General features: G+C 42.7%; 1 long non-coding RNA gene across 2 annotated transcripts in view; it reads right to left on the bottom strand.

Annotated features, from left to right (window-relative positions):
* Positions 1–2,576: 2,576 nt before the first annotated feature.
* Positions 2,577–18,823, bottom strand: part of LOC143788097 (uncharacterized) — a 31,163-nt gene continuing 14,916 nt past the window's right edge. Inside the window, exons 2-5 of one of the 2 annotated variants that reach the window (XR_013218555.1) lie at positions 9,541–9,660; positions 8,739–8,874; positions 4,061–4,195; positions 2,577–2,675 (exon numbers count right to left, since the gene is read on the bottom strand). This is a non-coding gene — a long non-coding RNA (uncharacterized LOC143788097). The remainder of the gene's footprint in view (positions 2,676–4,060; positions 4,196–8,738; positions 8,875–9,540; positions 9,661–18,823) is intronic. The other variant, XR_013218556.1, reaches the window with a different exon arrangement.

An 18,823-nucleotide genomic window follows, 5' to 3' on the forward strand; every position in this document is an offset into this window, starting at 1 on the left:
GATATGGGGCAGCCGGGGTTACACATGTGGATGGTATTCTATCAGCCATTATTCGGGATAGATTTTCTTAAAGGGAATGTCTGCTTCATTAAAACCTTAAAAAAAAAATGTACTTTTAAAATTCTGTTAAAAGGGTCCCAGAGGAAATATGTTCTAGAAAAATAAACTTTTTTTTACTTTGTTTTTCTAAAACAAACTTAACAAAAAACAAACTTAGTTGGACTCGCCCTCCTTGGGTCCAATGCTGAGTCTCCAAGTAAATCCAGTAAACCGTGAAGCCGAAAAAATTGGAGTCCGGCTCAACAGGACTGGATTTTACTTTTCTTTTTTCAAAAGAAAATATGGTGCATACAAAAGAAAAAATTTACATGGTCGACATGACCCAGTCGATGTGTTTTGACTGCGCTGGGCAGTCTTACTCATGACAAAAGCTAAAATAATAATAATAATAATAATAATAATAAAAAGCTGTCGGCTGACAGACACTGAAGGGTTATGGCCCCTTAGTCTAGGACTAAAAAGTTTCTAGAAATACTGTACCTGATATTGTATCTGTCAGTATTGCTTGTGACTTGAAGACAGGGCTTTATGGCATTGCTAAAATCCTTGGTGGCCTCATGCTTAGATAACTGCTGACCAGCTATACCAACATTTTAGGTTTGTCCCACAGGTGATAAATACAATGTAACGCAATGCTCTGGCATCAGTCAGATTGTGATACAATAATGCCGGAATACCATAAATCTGCTAGAGATAGGACATAGGGTTCCCAGAGCCCGACAGAACCTGTAACCCTTTAATACGGCGTACTACATTAAGATGCTACTCTCTATACAGATGGACCTGGGCTCCGTGGGTGGATGAAATTCTTCTGAGAGCCTCCATCATTATGTGCAACATTCCCTTAAATGAAGATATAATTTACATTATTTTCAGTCCATAGGAAATAAACCCAAATAAAAAAAAAATCTCCAATGTTTGCATCAAGTGGGAATGTCATCGGCCGGACCTTTAGACCATCCTGAAAAGTGGAGCTCCCCTATAATAAATGAATGATCCTGAATATGGAAAGAAGGTGATGTTTCTTGATCCATGTAAGAAGTGCCGGTGATCTCATCAGAGCTTGTGCTGCATTCAGTACTATCCAGTAATATGACCAGAAACACATGGGCCACTTGCACATTGAACAAGTCTGTAGGAACCTGTTTACACCACCAGAAAACTTGAAGACACAAAAGAGCACAGTGAGGTCAAAAATACTCTGTTGTAAAAAAAAAAAAAAAAAATCACAGTAATCAGCAAGTGCTAGTCAAAAGATGTAAAGAAAACAGGGTATTTAGTTGATACTTTTTTTGCAAAAAAATGTATACTAAGCTGCTCCACCAAATCGTCAAGGTATACCCTTATAGAGCAGTCCTAACTAATGTATAGAATCCCTATCTGATATATTTAAAACCTGGTCATCTGTATAGTACCTGTATAAGCAGGGTTCAGAGAAGGACTATCCATGTGGACATGCAGGATGGAACAGCTTAAATGCTAATGACCCACAGAGGAGTGGTGGACTCCCCAGTCTTGTAGAAACAAGAGAACAATTATAGAACCAGAAACACATGGGCCACTTGCACATTGAACAAGTCTGTAGGAACCTGTTTACACCACCAGAAAACTTGAAGACACAAAAGAGCACAGTGAGGTCAAAAATACTCTGTTGTAAAAAAAAAAAAAATCACAGTAATCAGCAAGTGCTAGTCAAAAGATGTAAAGAAAACAGGGTATTTAGTTGATACGTTTTTTTGCAAAAAAATGTATACTAAGCTGCTCCACCAAATCGTCAAGGTATACCCTTATAGAGCAGTCCTAACTAATGTATAGAATCCCTATCTGATGTATTTAAAACCTGGTCATCTGTATAGTACCTGTATAAGCAGGGTTCAGAGAAGGACTATCCATGTGGACATGCAGGATGGAACAGCTTAAATGCTAATGACCCACAGAGGAGTGGTGGACTCCCCAGTCTTGTAGAAACAAGAGAACAATTATAGAACCAGAAACACATGGGCCACTTGCACATTGAACAAGTCTGTAGGAACCTGTTTACACCACCAGAAAACTTGAAGACACAAAAGAGCACAGTGAGGTCAAAAATACTCTGTTGTAAAAAAAAAAAAAAAAAGTTTTCTGGTGGTGTAAACAGGTTCCTGCATGTCCACATGGATAGTCCTTCTCTGAACCCTGCTTATACAGGTACTATACAGATGACCAGGTTTTAAATACATCAGATAGGGATTCTATACATTAGTTAGGAGGACTGCTCTATAAGGGTATACCTTGACGATTTGGTGGAGCAGCTTAGTATACATTTTTTTGCAAAAAAACGTATCAACTAAATACCCTGTTTTCTTTACATCTTTTGACTAGCACTTGCTGATTACTGTGATTTTTTTTTTTTTTACAACAGAGTATTTTTGACCTCACTGTGCTCTTTTGTGTATCCAGTAATATGGCAAAGAAAATAAAGATGGTAAAATCACATCCCTGCGAGAAGAAGCCGAACAGAAACATTGAATGAATGTGAACAATATAATTTATATCTGGGATTAAACCAGACAAGATTTCTTTATTCTTCTGCGTCTTCCTGTCTTTCCACTACGTCATGTCTGCAGTTGTATCATCTGGACAGAGAAAACGACAAACACGAAGAATGAAACCAGCAACTGACACAACAGACACCATCACATGTACAGATCCAAGGACACTGAGCTGACGCGAAATGAGCCCCAGATACAGAACATGTGGACAGAGGTCTGCGAGTGTTCCCCGGAAAATGTAACAATGTATCAAAGTTATTCTGCAAGTGGGCTAAAGGGTCTAATTAGCTTTCTATCTATCTAGTATTTATTTATCTTTCTATCTATTATCTATCCATTATATATTATCTAATTTTCTATCTATTATCTATCAATCTTTTATCTATCTATTATCTATCTATCTGTCTATCCATTATCTATCTATCTGTCTATCTATCTAGATATCTATCTATCATCTGTCTATTATCTATCTATTATCTATCTATCTATTATCTATATATCTATTATCTATTATCTATCTATTATCTATCTATTATCTATCATCTATCTATCTATCTATCTATCTATCTATCTATTTATCTATCATCTGTCTATTATCTATATATCTATCTATTATATATCTACAGTATCTATATCTATCTACCTATCTATCTATCTTCTATCTATCTATTATCTATCTATCTATTTATTATCTATCATCTATCTATCTATCTATCTATCTATCTATCTATTATGTATATCTATTATCTATCTATTATCTATCTATTATATATCTATTATCTATTTTCTATTATCTATCTATTATCTATTATCGATCTATTATCTATCTATCATCTATCTATCTATCTATCTATCTATCTATCTATCTATCTATCTATCTATTATATATCTATCATCTATCTATCTATCATCTATCTATCTATCTATCTATCTATTATCTATCTATCTATTATCGATCTATTATATATCTATCTATTATCTATCTATCTATTATATATCTATCATCTATCTATCTATCTATCTATCTATCTATCTATCTATTATCTATCTATCTATCATCTATCTATCTATCTATCTATTATATATCTATCATCTATCTATCTATTATCTATCTATCTATTATCGATCTATTATCTATCTATCTATTATCTATCATCTATCTATCTATCTATCTATCTATCTATCTATCTATCTATCTATCTATCTATCTATCTATCTATGCACAATAGTATGAGCAGATCCTGTTAGACCCTTACATTCTCTTCTATCTGGTATATTGCTATTGTTTTTACTGTTGATCTCTTGGATGTTAAGAGTGGAATAAAAGTTGGTTTATCCGCATAGCCGCAGCTGTCGGCTGGAGTTAGAGCGGGCACTTGGTTTTTCTATTAAACACAGACCCTTTCTCTGTATATTTTTGCTACAAGAGTAATATAAATACTGTCTAAGAGGACATTTCATGCACAAACCTCTCCGGATCACATGCAGGGAGAGATGGAAGCTTTCAGCCTCAGCACTGTGAGGTTTTTGCTCTGGATCCTTTTCTCGGCCTCCTCTGCAGGAGTGGAGTGATGACAGCTCCGGTAAACATTGTAAAGTAGTCGCTGCATATATAATATAATATATAGAATAAGCAGAGAGAGGCCGGACCGGCCCTTTCTGCTTCCCACAAACCAATGACTTTTATATTTGGTCAATGTGTCTTTGAAAAACAAAGCAATTTATCGATTTATCAATGTTTCTGTAATCAAGACGATCAATATCACAGCAGGAAGCAGCATGAAAAATTAACAAGACAGTAAGTGAGTTCAGCCGACATTTACAATTCATAATACATCCATACCGGCCATGTATGTTCCCTCTATGGACCTAGAACCTTCTTTAACTCTTTACGTTGCAGTAACAAGTCTAGAAGTCCAATTAATCGTGTAACAGGCGTTCTTCCAGTTTAGCATTCGGCCTATGGCCTCACAAGTAGGCCATTGTAGCCTTCCCTATGGTACTGCTGGAGAGATCCAATTACAGCCATATCATACAATGAATAGGCGTAGGCAGTACCCGGCCATGGTCGCTATGAAGATGACGGAGCATGCTGTTCTGCTCCGCTACAGGGCAGTGCTGACTGGAGAGGTGCTGGATGTTGCATCCCCACGATCTGGTATTAATCATCTATCCAAGGATATTTCAATGAAAGGAAAATTCTGTATTGCAGCCACTTAGCAATGTAGCTGTGAATCCAGCACTTGGGTGAGATAAATGCAGCGCCCCAGAGTCCTGGTCGTTGCAGTACTGTGGCTCCGCCACTAAGGGGAGCTATGGTACGTCTGATGGCACTGAAGGAGTTCATCTGATCAGGTATCACAGACACCAATACATTTCACAGCTGGGCCTCCGGGGGGAGCTAAGGGTGCTATTCATTAGGCCACTCCTCACCGTGTGGGTAAACTGGGGGTCAGGCAGGAAGTTAGATGAAAAAGCTGACTGAGTTGGAACCAGGCAACACCTTGTGGCAGAGGGTGTTGCAGGGGAAGATACAGTAGGGTCTCTGTCAGGGGTGGGATCCTGACAGAGGCTTGGCAACTTGAACGAACGTAACGGGACCGTGCCTGCTCAGGATAGCGGCGGTGCCCAAGGAAGGACTAGAAGCGAGATAGATTGTGCTGAGTGAGAAACGAGATCAAGCGAAAGGAGAATACCAGTAGGAGTCGTGCTGTAAGACCGAAGCAACATCCTACTGAGGTGCACTACCGGTGGCCGGAACGCCGAGGGAGTATCATAACATTCAGCTTCAAGCAATACTCTAAACAGCGGCAGGACAGTCAGTCTAAGGCGGGCTGTCTAACTCAAATCACCTATGCAGTCTTGGGGGGCAACTTGTGGAGAGGGGCGACTCTAGGGTCCCGGAAGAGCTCCGAGCCTACCCGTCAAACGGGTGCCGTCCCAACCAGAACATCAGGAAGGGACGGAGGATTAGAAGAACATCATTTAATCGAGTTGTGAGGGAACTTAAGAAACAGACACAACAGTTGTGGGGACTTTCCGTAAGCACAGCAGGGAAGGACCACAACACATAGCGCTAGAAGGAAGGCACCGATTTCCACCTGTGAGGAGGACTCTGGAGGTGCCATTGGACCGGCCGGACTTGCGCAGCCTGGTGAACCGTATTCCGGACTGAGGACCCAGAGATCTTCAGTAAAGAGGTAAAGAGACTGCAACCTGGTGTCCTCGTTATTTACTGCACCGCACCACTACAGCCTCACCCCCCCCATCTACATCCTCCACACCTATTATTCCCTGTGCGCCCCACGGCAGGGTCACGGACCGGGGCCTAGCCGCCGTGACAACCCCAGAGCAGAGACTTCAGAGGCCCGGTACCGGGTACCCCTCGGCCCTGCGGCAGTGGGGGCGCTACATAAACACATTCTAATAAATTCCAACCTTATACAATCACAAATTATACTAAACAATATCTTATAATAAAACCAGACCTTCGTTTCAAAACCCAAAAAACAATTAAAACTAAACCTCATTAAAAATGGAGAGACAACAAAAAGTCTATGTAGTTTGTGTCACAGCAGCCACGGAAGGAACAAGGGGATTGGAGGCTGCTGACATGAAGGTCACTTCCAGGATGCTGGTATTTAGTTGCATTGGAAACCTATAGTTCACAATGTTCGTTTTCATTGGATTTGATTTTACCACCTCCAGATTAATGGGAATGTCCGTATGTCGGAAAACAAAGCGGCCCCAGAAAAGATGACGGTAATTGAAGGATTTACTGGATTTCAACTTTGTTTCAACATCCACAGGAAAACACATCAAGGTAGAAAGTATCATCCAACCAAGACAACAGTATCGGTTCCTGTAACCCTCTAGATCTATCGTCCATCGTATGTGAATCTTTGGAGTTTATTGTGGCGTCTTTCTCACTTTCCTCGAGCATTTAGTCCCCTTTTTATTTGCATGTAGACTCTCAAAAAATATCCAAAAATCTCTCCGGTCGCTGAAATCTATTATTTCCCATCAGAAGACAATGAGACGGGGGAGGAGGGAGATGCAGCTGCAGGAAAATACTAAGAAATGGAGAAATTAATGAAGGTCAATCATTTCTATTTTGATTTAAAGGATGATAACAGATTATAAGGTCTACACAAGTCAGGGGACGCAGCTGTTAGTGTAAAGATACGTGCGCATGAGTAACGAAATGTACAGTGGGCAAAAAAAGCTGGGGATTTTGTTCCATTAATTGACCAATCAGCAGTGCCAGGAAGACATTTGACATCTCTTCTCAAATCTTTCCTTCTGACGAAGGGTTTTCAGGCCTGGATTCAGTTACATTGCTTCCCTTCGGACTTTTATAGGCCCCCGGCTCGTCCTTTTTATGAACCTGTGCCCAGAACTGAAAGACACGTTGTAGACGAGGCAGTATGAATTCTTCGTGAAGCAGTACGATTACATACATGGCTTTCGAGTGTGTCTGTTTTTCTGCACTACATTATTCCGCTGGCTTTAGAAGCAGCTGTTTGACATTACCGTCTATGAGATTCACATGTAACGAGCCGCAGAAAAAAACGCTCAACTCAAATCTAAAGAAATCCTCAGCGAAATCAGCAGCAGAAAATTAGCACAAAGTATTGCAGATCTTACTGATTTCTGTGCAGAAAATAGCTAGCATGGTGTAAAGAAACACAAGTCACTACTAATAGCCCCTGTTCTACCATCCCCTCCCCCGCCCGCAGTAATCGCGAATACGACTGATAGCAGCAGTCCCATGTCAGAACTGTGCGTCATCACTAGATGTCGGCATACAGCGAACAGTGGCAGCCCCAGGGGATTTGTCATTTTATTTTTTTTAACCAATCCACATGTAACTTGCAGGAAAATAACCAATAATATGATTTAATTGGGGCATTTACTATAGAAGAAGGCAATAATAAAAAAATCCTTGCTCGTTCTGTCAAAGGAATTAACGTGGTGCAAGTTTTAAAAAAATTACACCACGTGTCATTTTCTGCATGGAAGATTTCCACAGAATGTGGTTTGTTAAAGGGGTTGTCCGGTCCAAACCGATAAGTCTGTGTTACTCTGTGTGATTGCAGACTTATGAATCCCCCCGTGCACGCACTGTGCGCTGCTGGGATTCACCGGCTTTGCTCTCCATACACTTGCATGGATTTAGGCCTCGCCCTCTAGTCAGACACCTCCACTGGCCGGCCACGCCACTAGACAGGGTGTAGCGTCGAGTCAATACAAGTATATGGAGCAAGGCCACGCCAACTGGCCAGGGGTATGTATAACTCATACACACTCTCCGTTCCCCTCTCTGAAACCAGCGTATCCCCACATGGCACAGCGCGTACACTGGGGGATTCATAAGTCTGCAGTCACATAGAGCGACTGCAGACTTATCGGTTTTGACCAGACAACCCCTTTAAGGGCTAGTCCACTCACTTGCCTTCCTATATTCCATTGTGGATTTTCTGTATGCCTATCCACAAAAACACAATTGTGGCATTTCTGCCGTGTGTGGACTTACTCTAATTGACATTGAGTGCAAATAATTTTCAGAAAACTCTACTATAAAGTTTTCCTGTTTTTTTCAGATAACTGATCAGAAGAAGCTGTTATGTGTCTGTGTAAGGATTAACACAATTTATAACCATCGTAAGACTTGTATTCTGGTCTGATGGATCCCATACACAACAAACACAGACATGAGGGATTTCTTCAGAAATAGCATGGAGGACTTTATACATCAGTACTGAGCAGTGTAGCTGTAAAATAATCACTGGGTGAGATATAACTGTTACTAAAAAGAAGCAACATCAGCGCACAATAAACAGCAGCACTAAGCAATGTAGCTGTAAGATAAGCACTGGGGTGATGTAATCATTCACTTACTAAAAAGTAGCAACATTATACTTAGTACTGAAAAGTGTAGCTGTGAGTCTAACACTGCGGTACGATAAATTAACTGCTAAAAAGCAGCAGCAAGGAGCATATCATAAAAAAGTACTGAGCAGTGTGGCTGTTAATTCAGCACCGGGGTGACCTAAACAATTGTTAAAAAAATGCACGATCGAGGCAATTACACAGAAGTACTGAGAAGTGCAGCTGTGAATCCAGCACTGGGGTGAGATAACACACCTACTAGAAAGCAGCAGCACCAACTATGTGTCTCTATTCATCTTTCTTACTCAGATCCTCTCTCCTCTTCTCTTTTCTCCCCATTTCCACAGACAGTGGTAATCTGACCTCTCAGTGAGCTAGCAGCCTGACTTGTCTTGAGCAGGACAGATATGATATGATATGAGAAGGGAGAGAAGAATGGCTCATTAGTGAAGAAAAAGGCACATTTCTCTAATCAAACATTTTATGTCGTTTTTGACATTTGCTCGTTTCACATATTTATGCAACCAATCAATGATCAGCACTTGGTCCAGTTTCTGGAGATTTCTCCTAGAAGGTCTTCGTGTTCTTCCTACAGATACTCTTGGTGCTCGTGTTTAGCATCCCGCTGAATTACACCCGTCTATGAACTTCCCTCACTCACCCTGACACATTTAAACTCCTGCCTATCAATAAATAATTAATCAGATTGAAATATCACTGTATGTAGCCTAAATAATTCACTGCGCTCCTCTGAGCAGACAAATAGATTTAAATATAGTTATCTCGCTAACACTTTAATCCATGAAATACATAGACATTGCATCACAAATCAAGCGCAGAGAAAGCGAGATGAATCCTGATTAAGATCTATACATCCCCATATTTCCCATGCCAGAAAAAGAAAAGTTACAAAAGGAAATGTAAAAATATCATTTGTGTCTTTGTCGATTGTATCGCTATATGTTTATTCATATTACCATTTGTTTAACTGACACAAAACAGAATTAAGTGTTACAGTAATGGCTATTTCTCAAGACTTTCCAAGGCGATGGAATACCTAATCAGTCCGGGTAATTATCAGCGCAGATCCATTGATTAATTAATTGATTTTTTTTGTCTCTGATGTAGTCATGCTCGCTTGGGGGGAGAGAATGGATCTGGTTCTTCAAAAGCTAATCTGTAAATGTGAAGGGGCAAGAGTTAAGAAAACTGAAAACTAAAAGTGGGGAGCAAAGCACAAGAGAAAAAGAGTGAAATCATGGGATTTAATCATTGGGACACAAATCAATGGAACACTGAGACTAGTAACAATATGCAAGATTTGTGATCCTAGTAGTGCATTAATTGTAGAATGTGACAAAGAGATGATTGGATGGAAATATGATTTATATCAGGTAGATAGATAGATAGATAGATAGATAGATAGATAGATAGATAGATAGATAGATAGATAGATATAGATAATAGATAGATAATAGATACATAGATAATAGATATATGATAGATAGATAATACATAGATAATAGATAGATAGATAATAGATAAATAGATAGATAGATAGATAGATAAAAGATAGATAATAGATAGAAAGATAGATAATAGATAGATAATAAATAGATAGATAATAGATAAATATATATATAATAAATAACAGATTGATAATAGATAGATAATAGATAAATAGATAGATAATAGATAGATGATAGCTAGATAGATAATAGATGTAGATAGATAATAGATAGATATATAATAAATAATAGATAGATAGATAATAGATAGATAAATAATAGATAGATAGATAATAGATAGATAATAGATAGATAATAGATAGATAGATTCCATCTCATGATCTTGGGCAGACAGCACGGTGGCTCAGTGGCTAGCACTGTACGGTGGCTCAGTGGTTAGCACAGCAGACTTGCAGCACTGGAGTCCTGGGTTCTAATCCCATCAAGGACAACATCTGCAAAGAGTTTGTATGTTCTCTCCGTGTTTGCGTGGGTTTCCTCCGGGTTCTCCAGTTTCCTCCCACATTCCAAAGACTGACAGGGAATTTAGATTGTGAGCCCCATCGGGGACAGCGATGATAATGTGTGCAAACTGTAAAGCGCTGTGGAATATGTTAGCGCTACATAAAAATAAAGATTATTAGGATTATTATTGGGCTCCCTATGCATTCTTACAGGCGTTTTCCAGGGGAGCCTCCTCAGCCTACACGATGTAATCACCCTGTTTTGGGTCCTCGATCTCAGGGGCCCCATGACAGCTCCATGCTCGGCATTAATGGTACAAACATTCCTGTGTCTCATCTATTACAAATTTATGTAAATTGCTCCCGATTGTGGTCGGATGCTGCGGTTTCGTGGAGAGGCTACCGGCTGTACTCAGCGCAGGCATGTCACAGGCGCTATGATCCCTCCAGGCTCCTGTAGGTCGGGGAAGAGACGATTGGTTGGTCCAGCAGTTTTCTCCCCACGTTCTCCTTTGCCCACCATGTGCCACTTTCTCATCAATCCTTTGAATTGAGCAATCTCTCAGTGCAATTATTTTCCTGGAAACATCAGGTCCTTCTGGATAATTTGTTGCTTTCTCTTAATGCCGTATTTTCCCGATTTGTCAGGTTGAACAGTGACCAGTGGCCATTGTCAGCATTTTATTTACCTCGATGTGATTCCCGTCATTTACTGTAAAACAATAGGAACTGTTTAATGATAATGCATTGCAACCATCAGTGAAATCCTATATCCCCGAGTCTTAGATCTTAATATAGCAGCTTCGGAGTCAGTAAACATGGAGATCCAGATAGAACCCGGCAATGATGACTGCTGAGGCCTGCTAATAGTGATGGACGGTCCTACCAGGAAAGGGAACTCCACCATCGATCCCTGGTCCAGATAGTAAACGTTTGATCAATGTGGATCCATCGCCCGGATTTCTTGCCAATCAGCTCACGCTTCCTCCATCATATGAGCAGTTGTATCTTATTGTGCTGAGGTCAAATCCCAACTGATCAATAATGGATTGTCAATGGAGAGCCCCTCTAAGGTGACACAGCTGGAGGGCAAACGTTCTTATATCAGGGGTCCATGTTCTTATATCAGGGGCTAGAGACCACCAATGTATTATCCCTACTATATAAAGGAATAGCAAAGCTCGGCTTTTGTGAGATTTTGTACAACACAATTGTTATAAATAGGAAAATTGAACATTATTATCATATAAAGGATCAGGCAGTCATGCCTACTACTTACCTTGGGAAACAGTGCCCCACTGATCAAAAGGCTGTGTCTGGTATTGCAGCTAAGCTCTTGTAATGATTGGTGCACAGCTGCAATACCACACACAAGCTGCTGGCAAAGGTGGCGCTGTTTATGGAGGAAAGCAGTCATCATTTTCTAATATTGCATAATCTTTTTTACCAATCACACACTGTGCTGTATCTAGTTCTGGACCTAAAGATGGTTCATGACTCAGCAATCTACAGTGCATCAATGAATTAATTGTGTGCCCTTAGTGTTCAGGACTTACAGGCCATGAATGACACAGGAAATCAAAGGATAACAAGTCATTCATTTGTGGAGTTCTTTTCTCTTAGAACCTGCACCAAGGATGTACTGCCCCCTTAGGACCTGCACTAGGGATGTACTGCCCCCTTAGGACCTGCACTAGGAATGTACTGCCCCTTTAGGACCTGCACTAGAGATGTACTGCCCCCTTAGGACCTGCACAAGGGATGTACTGCCCCTTTAGGACCTGCACTAGAGATGTACTGCCCCCTTAGGACCTGCAATAGGGTTGTACTGCCCCCTTAAGACCTGCACTAGGGATGTACTGCCCCCTTAGGACCTGCAATAGGGTTGTACTGCCCCCTTAAGACCTGCACTAGGGATGTACTGCCCCCTTAGGACCTGCACTAGGTATGTACTGCCCCCTTAGGACCTGCACAAGGGATGTACTGCCCCTTTAGGACCTGCACTAGGGTAGTACTGCCCCCTTAAGACCTGCACTAGGGATGTACTGCCCCCTTAGGACCTGCACTAGGGATGTACTGCCCCCTTAAGACCTGCACTAGGGATGTACTGCCCCCTTAGGACCTGCACTAGGTATGTACTGCCCCCTTAGGACCTGCACTAGGGAAGTATTGCCCCCCCTTAGGACCTGCACTAGGGATGTACTGCCCCCTTAGGACCTGCACTAGAGATGTACTGCCCCCTTAGGACCTGCACTAGGGTAGTACTGCCCCCTTAAGACCTGCACTAGGGATGTACTGCCCCCTTAGGACCTGCACTAGGGATGTACTGCCCCCTTAGGACCTGCACTAGGGATGTACTGCCCCCTTAAGATCTGCACTAGGGATGTACTGCCCCCTTAGGACCTGGACTAGGGATATACTGCCCCCTTAGGACCTGCACTAGGGATGTACTGCCCCCTTAGGACCTGCACTAGGGATGTACTGCCCCCTTAGGACCTGCACTAGGGATGTACTGCCCCTTAGGACCTGCACTAGGGATGTACTGCCCCCTTAGGAGCTGCACTAGGGATGTACTGCCCCCTTAGGAGCTGCACTAGAGATGTACTGCCCCCTTAGGACCTGCACTAGAGATGTACTGCCCCCTTAGGACCTGCACTAGGAATGTGCTGCCCCCTTAGGACCTGCACTAGGGATGTACTGCCCCCTTAGGACCTGCACTAGGGATGTACTGCCCCTTAGGACCTGCACTAGGGATGTACTGCCCCCTTAGGAGCTGCACTAGGGATGTACTGCCCCCTTAGGAGCTGCACTAGAGATGTACTGCCCCCTTAGGACCTGCACTAGAGATGTACTGCCCCCTTAGGACCTGCACTAGGGATGTACTGCCCCCTTAGGACCTGCACTAGGGATGTACTGCCCCCTTAGGACCTGCACTAGGGATGTACTGCCCCCTTAAGATCTGCACTAGGGATGTACTGCCCCCTTAGGACCTGGACTAGGGATGTACTGCCCCCTTAGGACCTGCACTAGGGATGTACTGCCCCCTTAGGACCTGCACTAGGGATGTACTGCCCCCTTAGGACCTGCACTAGGGATGTACTGCCCCTTAGGACCTGCACTAGGGATGTACTGCCCCCTTAGGAGCTGCACTAGGGATGTACTGCCCCCTTAGGAGCTGCACTAGAGATGTACTGCCCCCTTAGGACCTGCACTAGGGATGTACTGCCCCCTTAGGACCTGCACTAGGAATGTGCTGCCCCCTTAGGACCTGCACCAGGGAAGAACTGCCCCCTTAGGACCTGCACTAGGGAAGTACTGCCCCCTTAGGACCTGCACTAGAGATGTACTGCCCCCTTAGGACCTGCACTAGGAATGTGCTGCCCCCTTAGGACCTGCAGTAGAGATGTACTGCCCCCCTAGGACCTGCACTAGGGATGTACTGCCCCCTTAGGACCCGTACTAGGGATGTACTGCCCCCTTAGGACCTGCACTAGAGATGTACTGCCCCCTTAGGACCTGCACTAAAGATGTACTGCCCCCTTAGGACCTGCACTAGGGATGTACTGCCCCCTTAGGACCTGCACTAGAGATGTACTGCCCCCTTAGGACCTGCACTAGGGATGTACTCCCCCCTTAGGACCCGTACTAGGGATTTACTGCCCCCTTAGGACCTGCACTAGAGATGTACTGCCCCCTTAGGACCTGCACTAGGGATATACTGCCCCCTTAGGACCTGCACTAGGGATGTACTGCCCCCTTAGGACCTGCACTAGGGATGTATTGCCCCCCCTTAGGACCTGCACTAGGGATGTACTGCCCCCTTAGGAGCTGCACTAGAGATGTACTGCCCCCTTAGGACCTGCACTAGGGATATACTGCCCCCTTAGGACCTGCACTAGGGATGTACTGCCCCCTTAGGACCTGCACTAGGGATGTATTGCCCCCCCTTAGGACCTGCACTAGGGATGTACTGCCCCCTTAGGACCTGCACTAGAGATGTACTGCCCCCTTAGGACCTGCACTAGAGATGTACTGCCCCCTTAGGACCTGCACTAGGGATGTACTGCCCCCTTAGGACCTGCACTAGAGATGTACTGCCCCCTTAGGACCTGCACTAGGGATGTACTGCCCCCTTAGGACCTGCACTAGAGATGTACTGCCCCCTTAGGACCTGCACTAGGGATGTACTGCCCCCTTAGGACCTGTATATAGCGATTGGATAAAACGTAACCTTTATTAGGTCTGAGTATTAAAATGAATAAATATACCAAGATCAAAAAAAGAAAAAAGGAAGGGAAACCCTAGTGCCCATGTGACCCTACCCGACACAGATGGGGAAAACAAACCAACAAAACAGAAAAAACACACAACACGAATTCCTGACAGCACCAATGCAGCTACAGCTAGCCAAGATATGAACAACTATTGTGTAGTTGTCATAATGACCTAAGTTACACTAGCTGTATGTATATGGCTTAGCATAATCAAAGGGAATATATCCTGATGTATAATTCCAATTCCTCGATGTACTGATTAGTTCCAAAGGTCAATTAGTCACCCTATAACTGTCCTGTTTTGGCCTACACCCGGAACATATACAGGTCCTTCTCAAAAAATTAGCATATAGTGTTAAATTTCATTATTTACCATAATGTAATGATTACAATTAAACTTTCATATATTATAGATTCATTATCCACCAACTGAAATTTGTCAGGTCTTTTATTGTTTTAATACTGATGATTTTGGCCTACAACTCCTGATAACCCAAAAAACCTGTCTCAATAAATTAGCATATCAAGAAAAGGTTCTCTAAACGACCTATTACCCTAATCTTCTGAATCAACTAATTAACTCTAAACACATGCAAAAGAGACCTGAGGCTTTTAAAAACTCCCTGCCTGGTTCATTACTCAAAACCCCCATCATGGGTAAGACTAGCGACCTGACAGATGTCAAGAAGGCCATCATTGACACCCTCAAGCAAGAGGGTAAGACCCAGAAAGAAATTTCTCAACAAATAGGCTGTTCCCAGAGTGCTGTATCAAGGCACCTCAATGGTAAGTCTGTTGGAAGGAAACAATGTGGCAGAAAACGCTGTACAACGAGAAGAGGTGACCGGACCCTGAGGAAGATTGTGGAGAAGGACCGATTCCAGACCTTGGGGAACCTGAGGAAGCAGTGGACTGAGTCTGGTGTGGAAACATCCAGAGCCACCGTGCACAGGCGTGTGCAGGAAATGGGCTACAGGTGCCGCATTCCCCAGGTAAACAGCGGCAGAAGCGCCTGACCTGGGCTACAGAGAAGCAGCACTGGACTGTTGCTAAGTGGTCCCAAGTACTTTTTTCTGATGAAAGCAAATTTTGCATGTCATTCGGAAATCAAGGTGCCAGAGTCTGGAGGAAGACTGGGGAGAAGGAAATGCCAAAATGCCTGAAGTCCAGTGTCAAGTACCCACAGTCAGTGATGGTGTGGGGTGCCATGTCAGCTGCTGGTGTTGGTCCACTGTGTTTCATCAAGGGCAGGGTCAATGCAGCTAGCTATCAGGAGATTTTGGATCACTTCATGCTTCCATCGGCTGAAATGCTTTATGGAGATGAAGATTTCATTTTTCAGCACGACCTGGCACCTGCTCACAGTGCCAAAACCACTGGTAAATGGTTTACTGACCATGGTATTACTGTGCTCAATTGGCCTGCCAACTCTCCTGACCTGAACCCCATAGAGAATCTGTGGGATATTGTGAAGAGAAAGTTGAGAGACGCAAGACCCAACACTCTGGATGAGCTTAAGGCCGCTATTGAAGCATCCTGGGCCTCCATAACATCTCAGCAGTGTCACAGGCTGATTGCCTCCATGCCACGCCGCATTGAAGCAGTCATTTCTGCCAAAGGATTCCCGACCAAGTATTGAGTGCATAACTGAACATTATTATTTGATGGTTTTTTTGTTTGTTATTAAAAAACACTTTTATTTGATTGGACGGTTGAAATATGCTAATTTATTGAGACAGGTTTTTTGGGTTATCAGGAGTTGTAGGCCAAAATCATCAGTATTAAAACAATAAAAGACCTGACAAATTTCAGTTGGTGGATAATGAATCTATAATATATGAAAGTTTAATTGTAATCATTACATTATGGTAAATAATGAAATTTAACACTATATGCTAATTTTTTGAGAAGGACCTGTATGTTGGACCATAGAGCAATGTCTGCTATTCAAACCATAATTGAAACTGAGTACATACTGGATATGTGGAACTATATACAAACGGTGCTATAATCAATCAGTGCCATATGAAGCTGTCAGTAATATATAGCAGCATTTAAGAGGCATATATCACAAACTACCTAGAACCATCGTTATACCAAACACAATCGGGACCCTGCAGCCCCATGACCTATTCATGAGCATCCCCCTAGTGTATGCTGGTATGGTTCCGGTGTTTGTAAATGAACAACCTATGCAGGGTCAAGCACCATCATGTGCCAATATATAAAACAACTTAATGGAATGATCTCACCCGGGTGTTGAAGAGAAACCTCCTGTCTCTCATCGGGTAAGAATGCCTCTACTGCAACTAGCGTCTCCCGACGCGTTTCGTCCGTTATGGACTCATCAGGGGAGTATGATAAGCTGTGGCTGCCTAGGACCTGCACTAGGGATGTACTGCCCCCTTAGAACCTGCACTAGAGATGTACTGCCCCCTTAGGACCTGCACTAGGGATGTACTGCCCCCTTAGGACCTGCACTAGAGATGTACTGCCCCCTTAGGACCCGCACTAGGGATGTACTGCCCCCTTAGGACCTGTACTAGAGATGTACTGCCCCCTTAGGACCCGCACTAGGGATGTACTGCCCCCTTAGGACCTGAACTAGAGATGTACTGCCCCCTTAGGACCTGCACTTCTTCCCCCTCTTTGTGTCCCCTTTTTGTCACATGACTTTATTAGACCATTCAAGGTTTCTCTCGTCTCTTACACAAAGGCTAAAGCAGAGCCCCATCCTGCAGCTTCATCTCCCTCTTCCCCCTCTGTCTTCTCCTCCCTTATTTACTGTGTTACACTCAATGGATTGTTGCTCGCTGTGGAAATTTCTGAACATTTATAGAAAGGTTGTAGTAATAAAGCGAGAAATTACCGGCAGCTGGAAGATGGAAGAGATGCCACCTTCCCCTAATAATATAGAACATGCTTTCATATAGCCACATGTAATACTGAAATATGAAAGAACAGATAAGGCGAGCGGCGCTTTGAGGTAGAATGTAAAGGATTTTAGAAGTCGTCTTAGAAATCAGAAACCTGAACAAGCAATTGACCTAAAGCTGAGAGAAAAAGATCAATTGAAATTCCGCTCACATTTCAGCTGCAGTTCGGCACATATATTGGAATATTCCATCCCTTTAAGATATATACTTTGTATCTCATATGTCACGGCGATGCTTTAGGGAGTCAAGCATGTTCTTTTCTTATCTATTTCCTGTCATATGAAGAATCAATGAGCAGAGATCTGTAGCCAGCAGCAGCTTAATATATTAGGAAATATTATTTGAGAAATCCCACGGCGTCGGCAGAGATTCTAATAATTCCGTTCTCCGATGGGTCTCAGCCTAATAACGAATATTCTGCTTTACAAAATGCTGATCTCTATGAATGCGGTGTCAGAGGTGATAGGAATTTCTTTATCACATGAGAAATGTTTCTCTCTCACTCATGACATTCATTATCTTTCCGTCACGGGCGAAGCGTCTATGGAGACGAGAGGGTCCCGAGTATTAAATTCCCAATGTATCAATAAAAGTGTCAGGACGAATCTGCACAATCAGGGGCTGCATGTGAGTCTACAGCTTAAATACAGGTCCGCAATGTGCTGTCTTCATCATCCGATATTCATGGAGACTGCGGTTATTTCACTGGCGGTCCACATCGGGGGTCCTAACGTAATTTCCCTATCTCAGATACAACCATGGGGATTATAGGGTCAATTCAATAGTAATTTACACCGTGTTCCAAATTATTATGCAAATGATATTTTTCTCGAATTTTCCTAAATGGTCGGTGACAATGACAGTCAGTCTAATAGAAGTCATCTCAGGAACCTCCCAATGATAACAGTTTAAAATAATCTCCAAAATGAATAAAACCACACAATGCACTGTTCCAAATTATTAGGCCCAGTAGAATTTCTAAACATTTGATATAAAGAACTGAAAATGCTCATTTGTGGAATTTGCAGCATTAGGAGGTCACATTCACTGAACAAAAAAGCTATTTAACTCCAGAACTTCCTAACAGGCCAAGTTACATGTAACATAGGACCCTTCTTTGATGTCACCTTCACAATTCTTGCATCCATTGAACTTGTG

Source organism: Ranitomeya variabilis, chromosome 8, assembly GCF_051348905.1.
Source record: "Ranitomeya variabilis isolate aRanVar5 chromosome 8, aRanVar5.hap1, whole genome shotgun sequence".
Lineage (NCBI taxonomy): Eukaryota > Metazoa > Chordata > Amphibia > Anura > Dendrobatidae > Ranitomeya > Ranitomeya variabilis.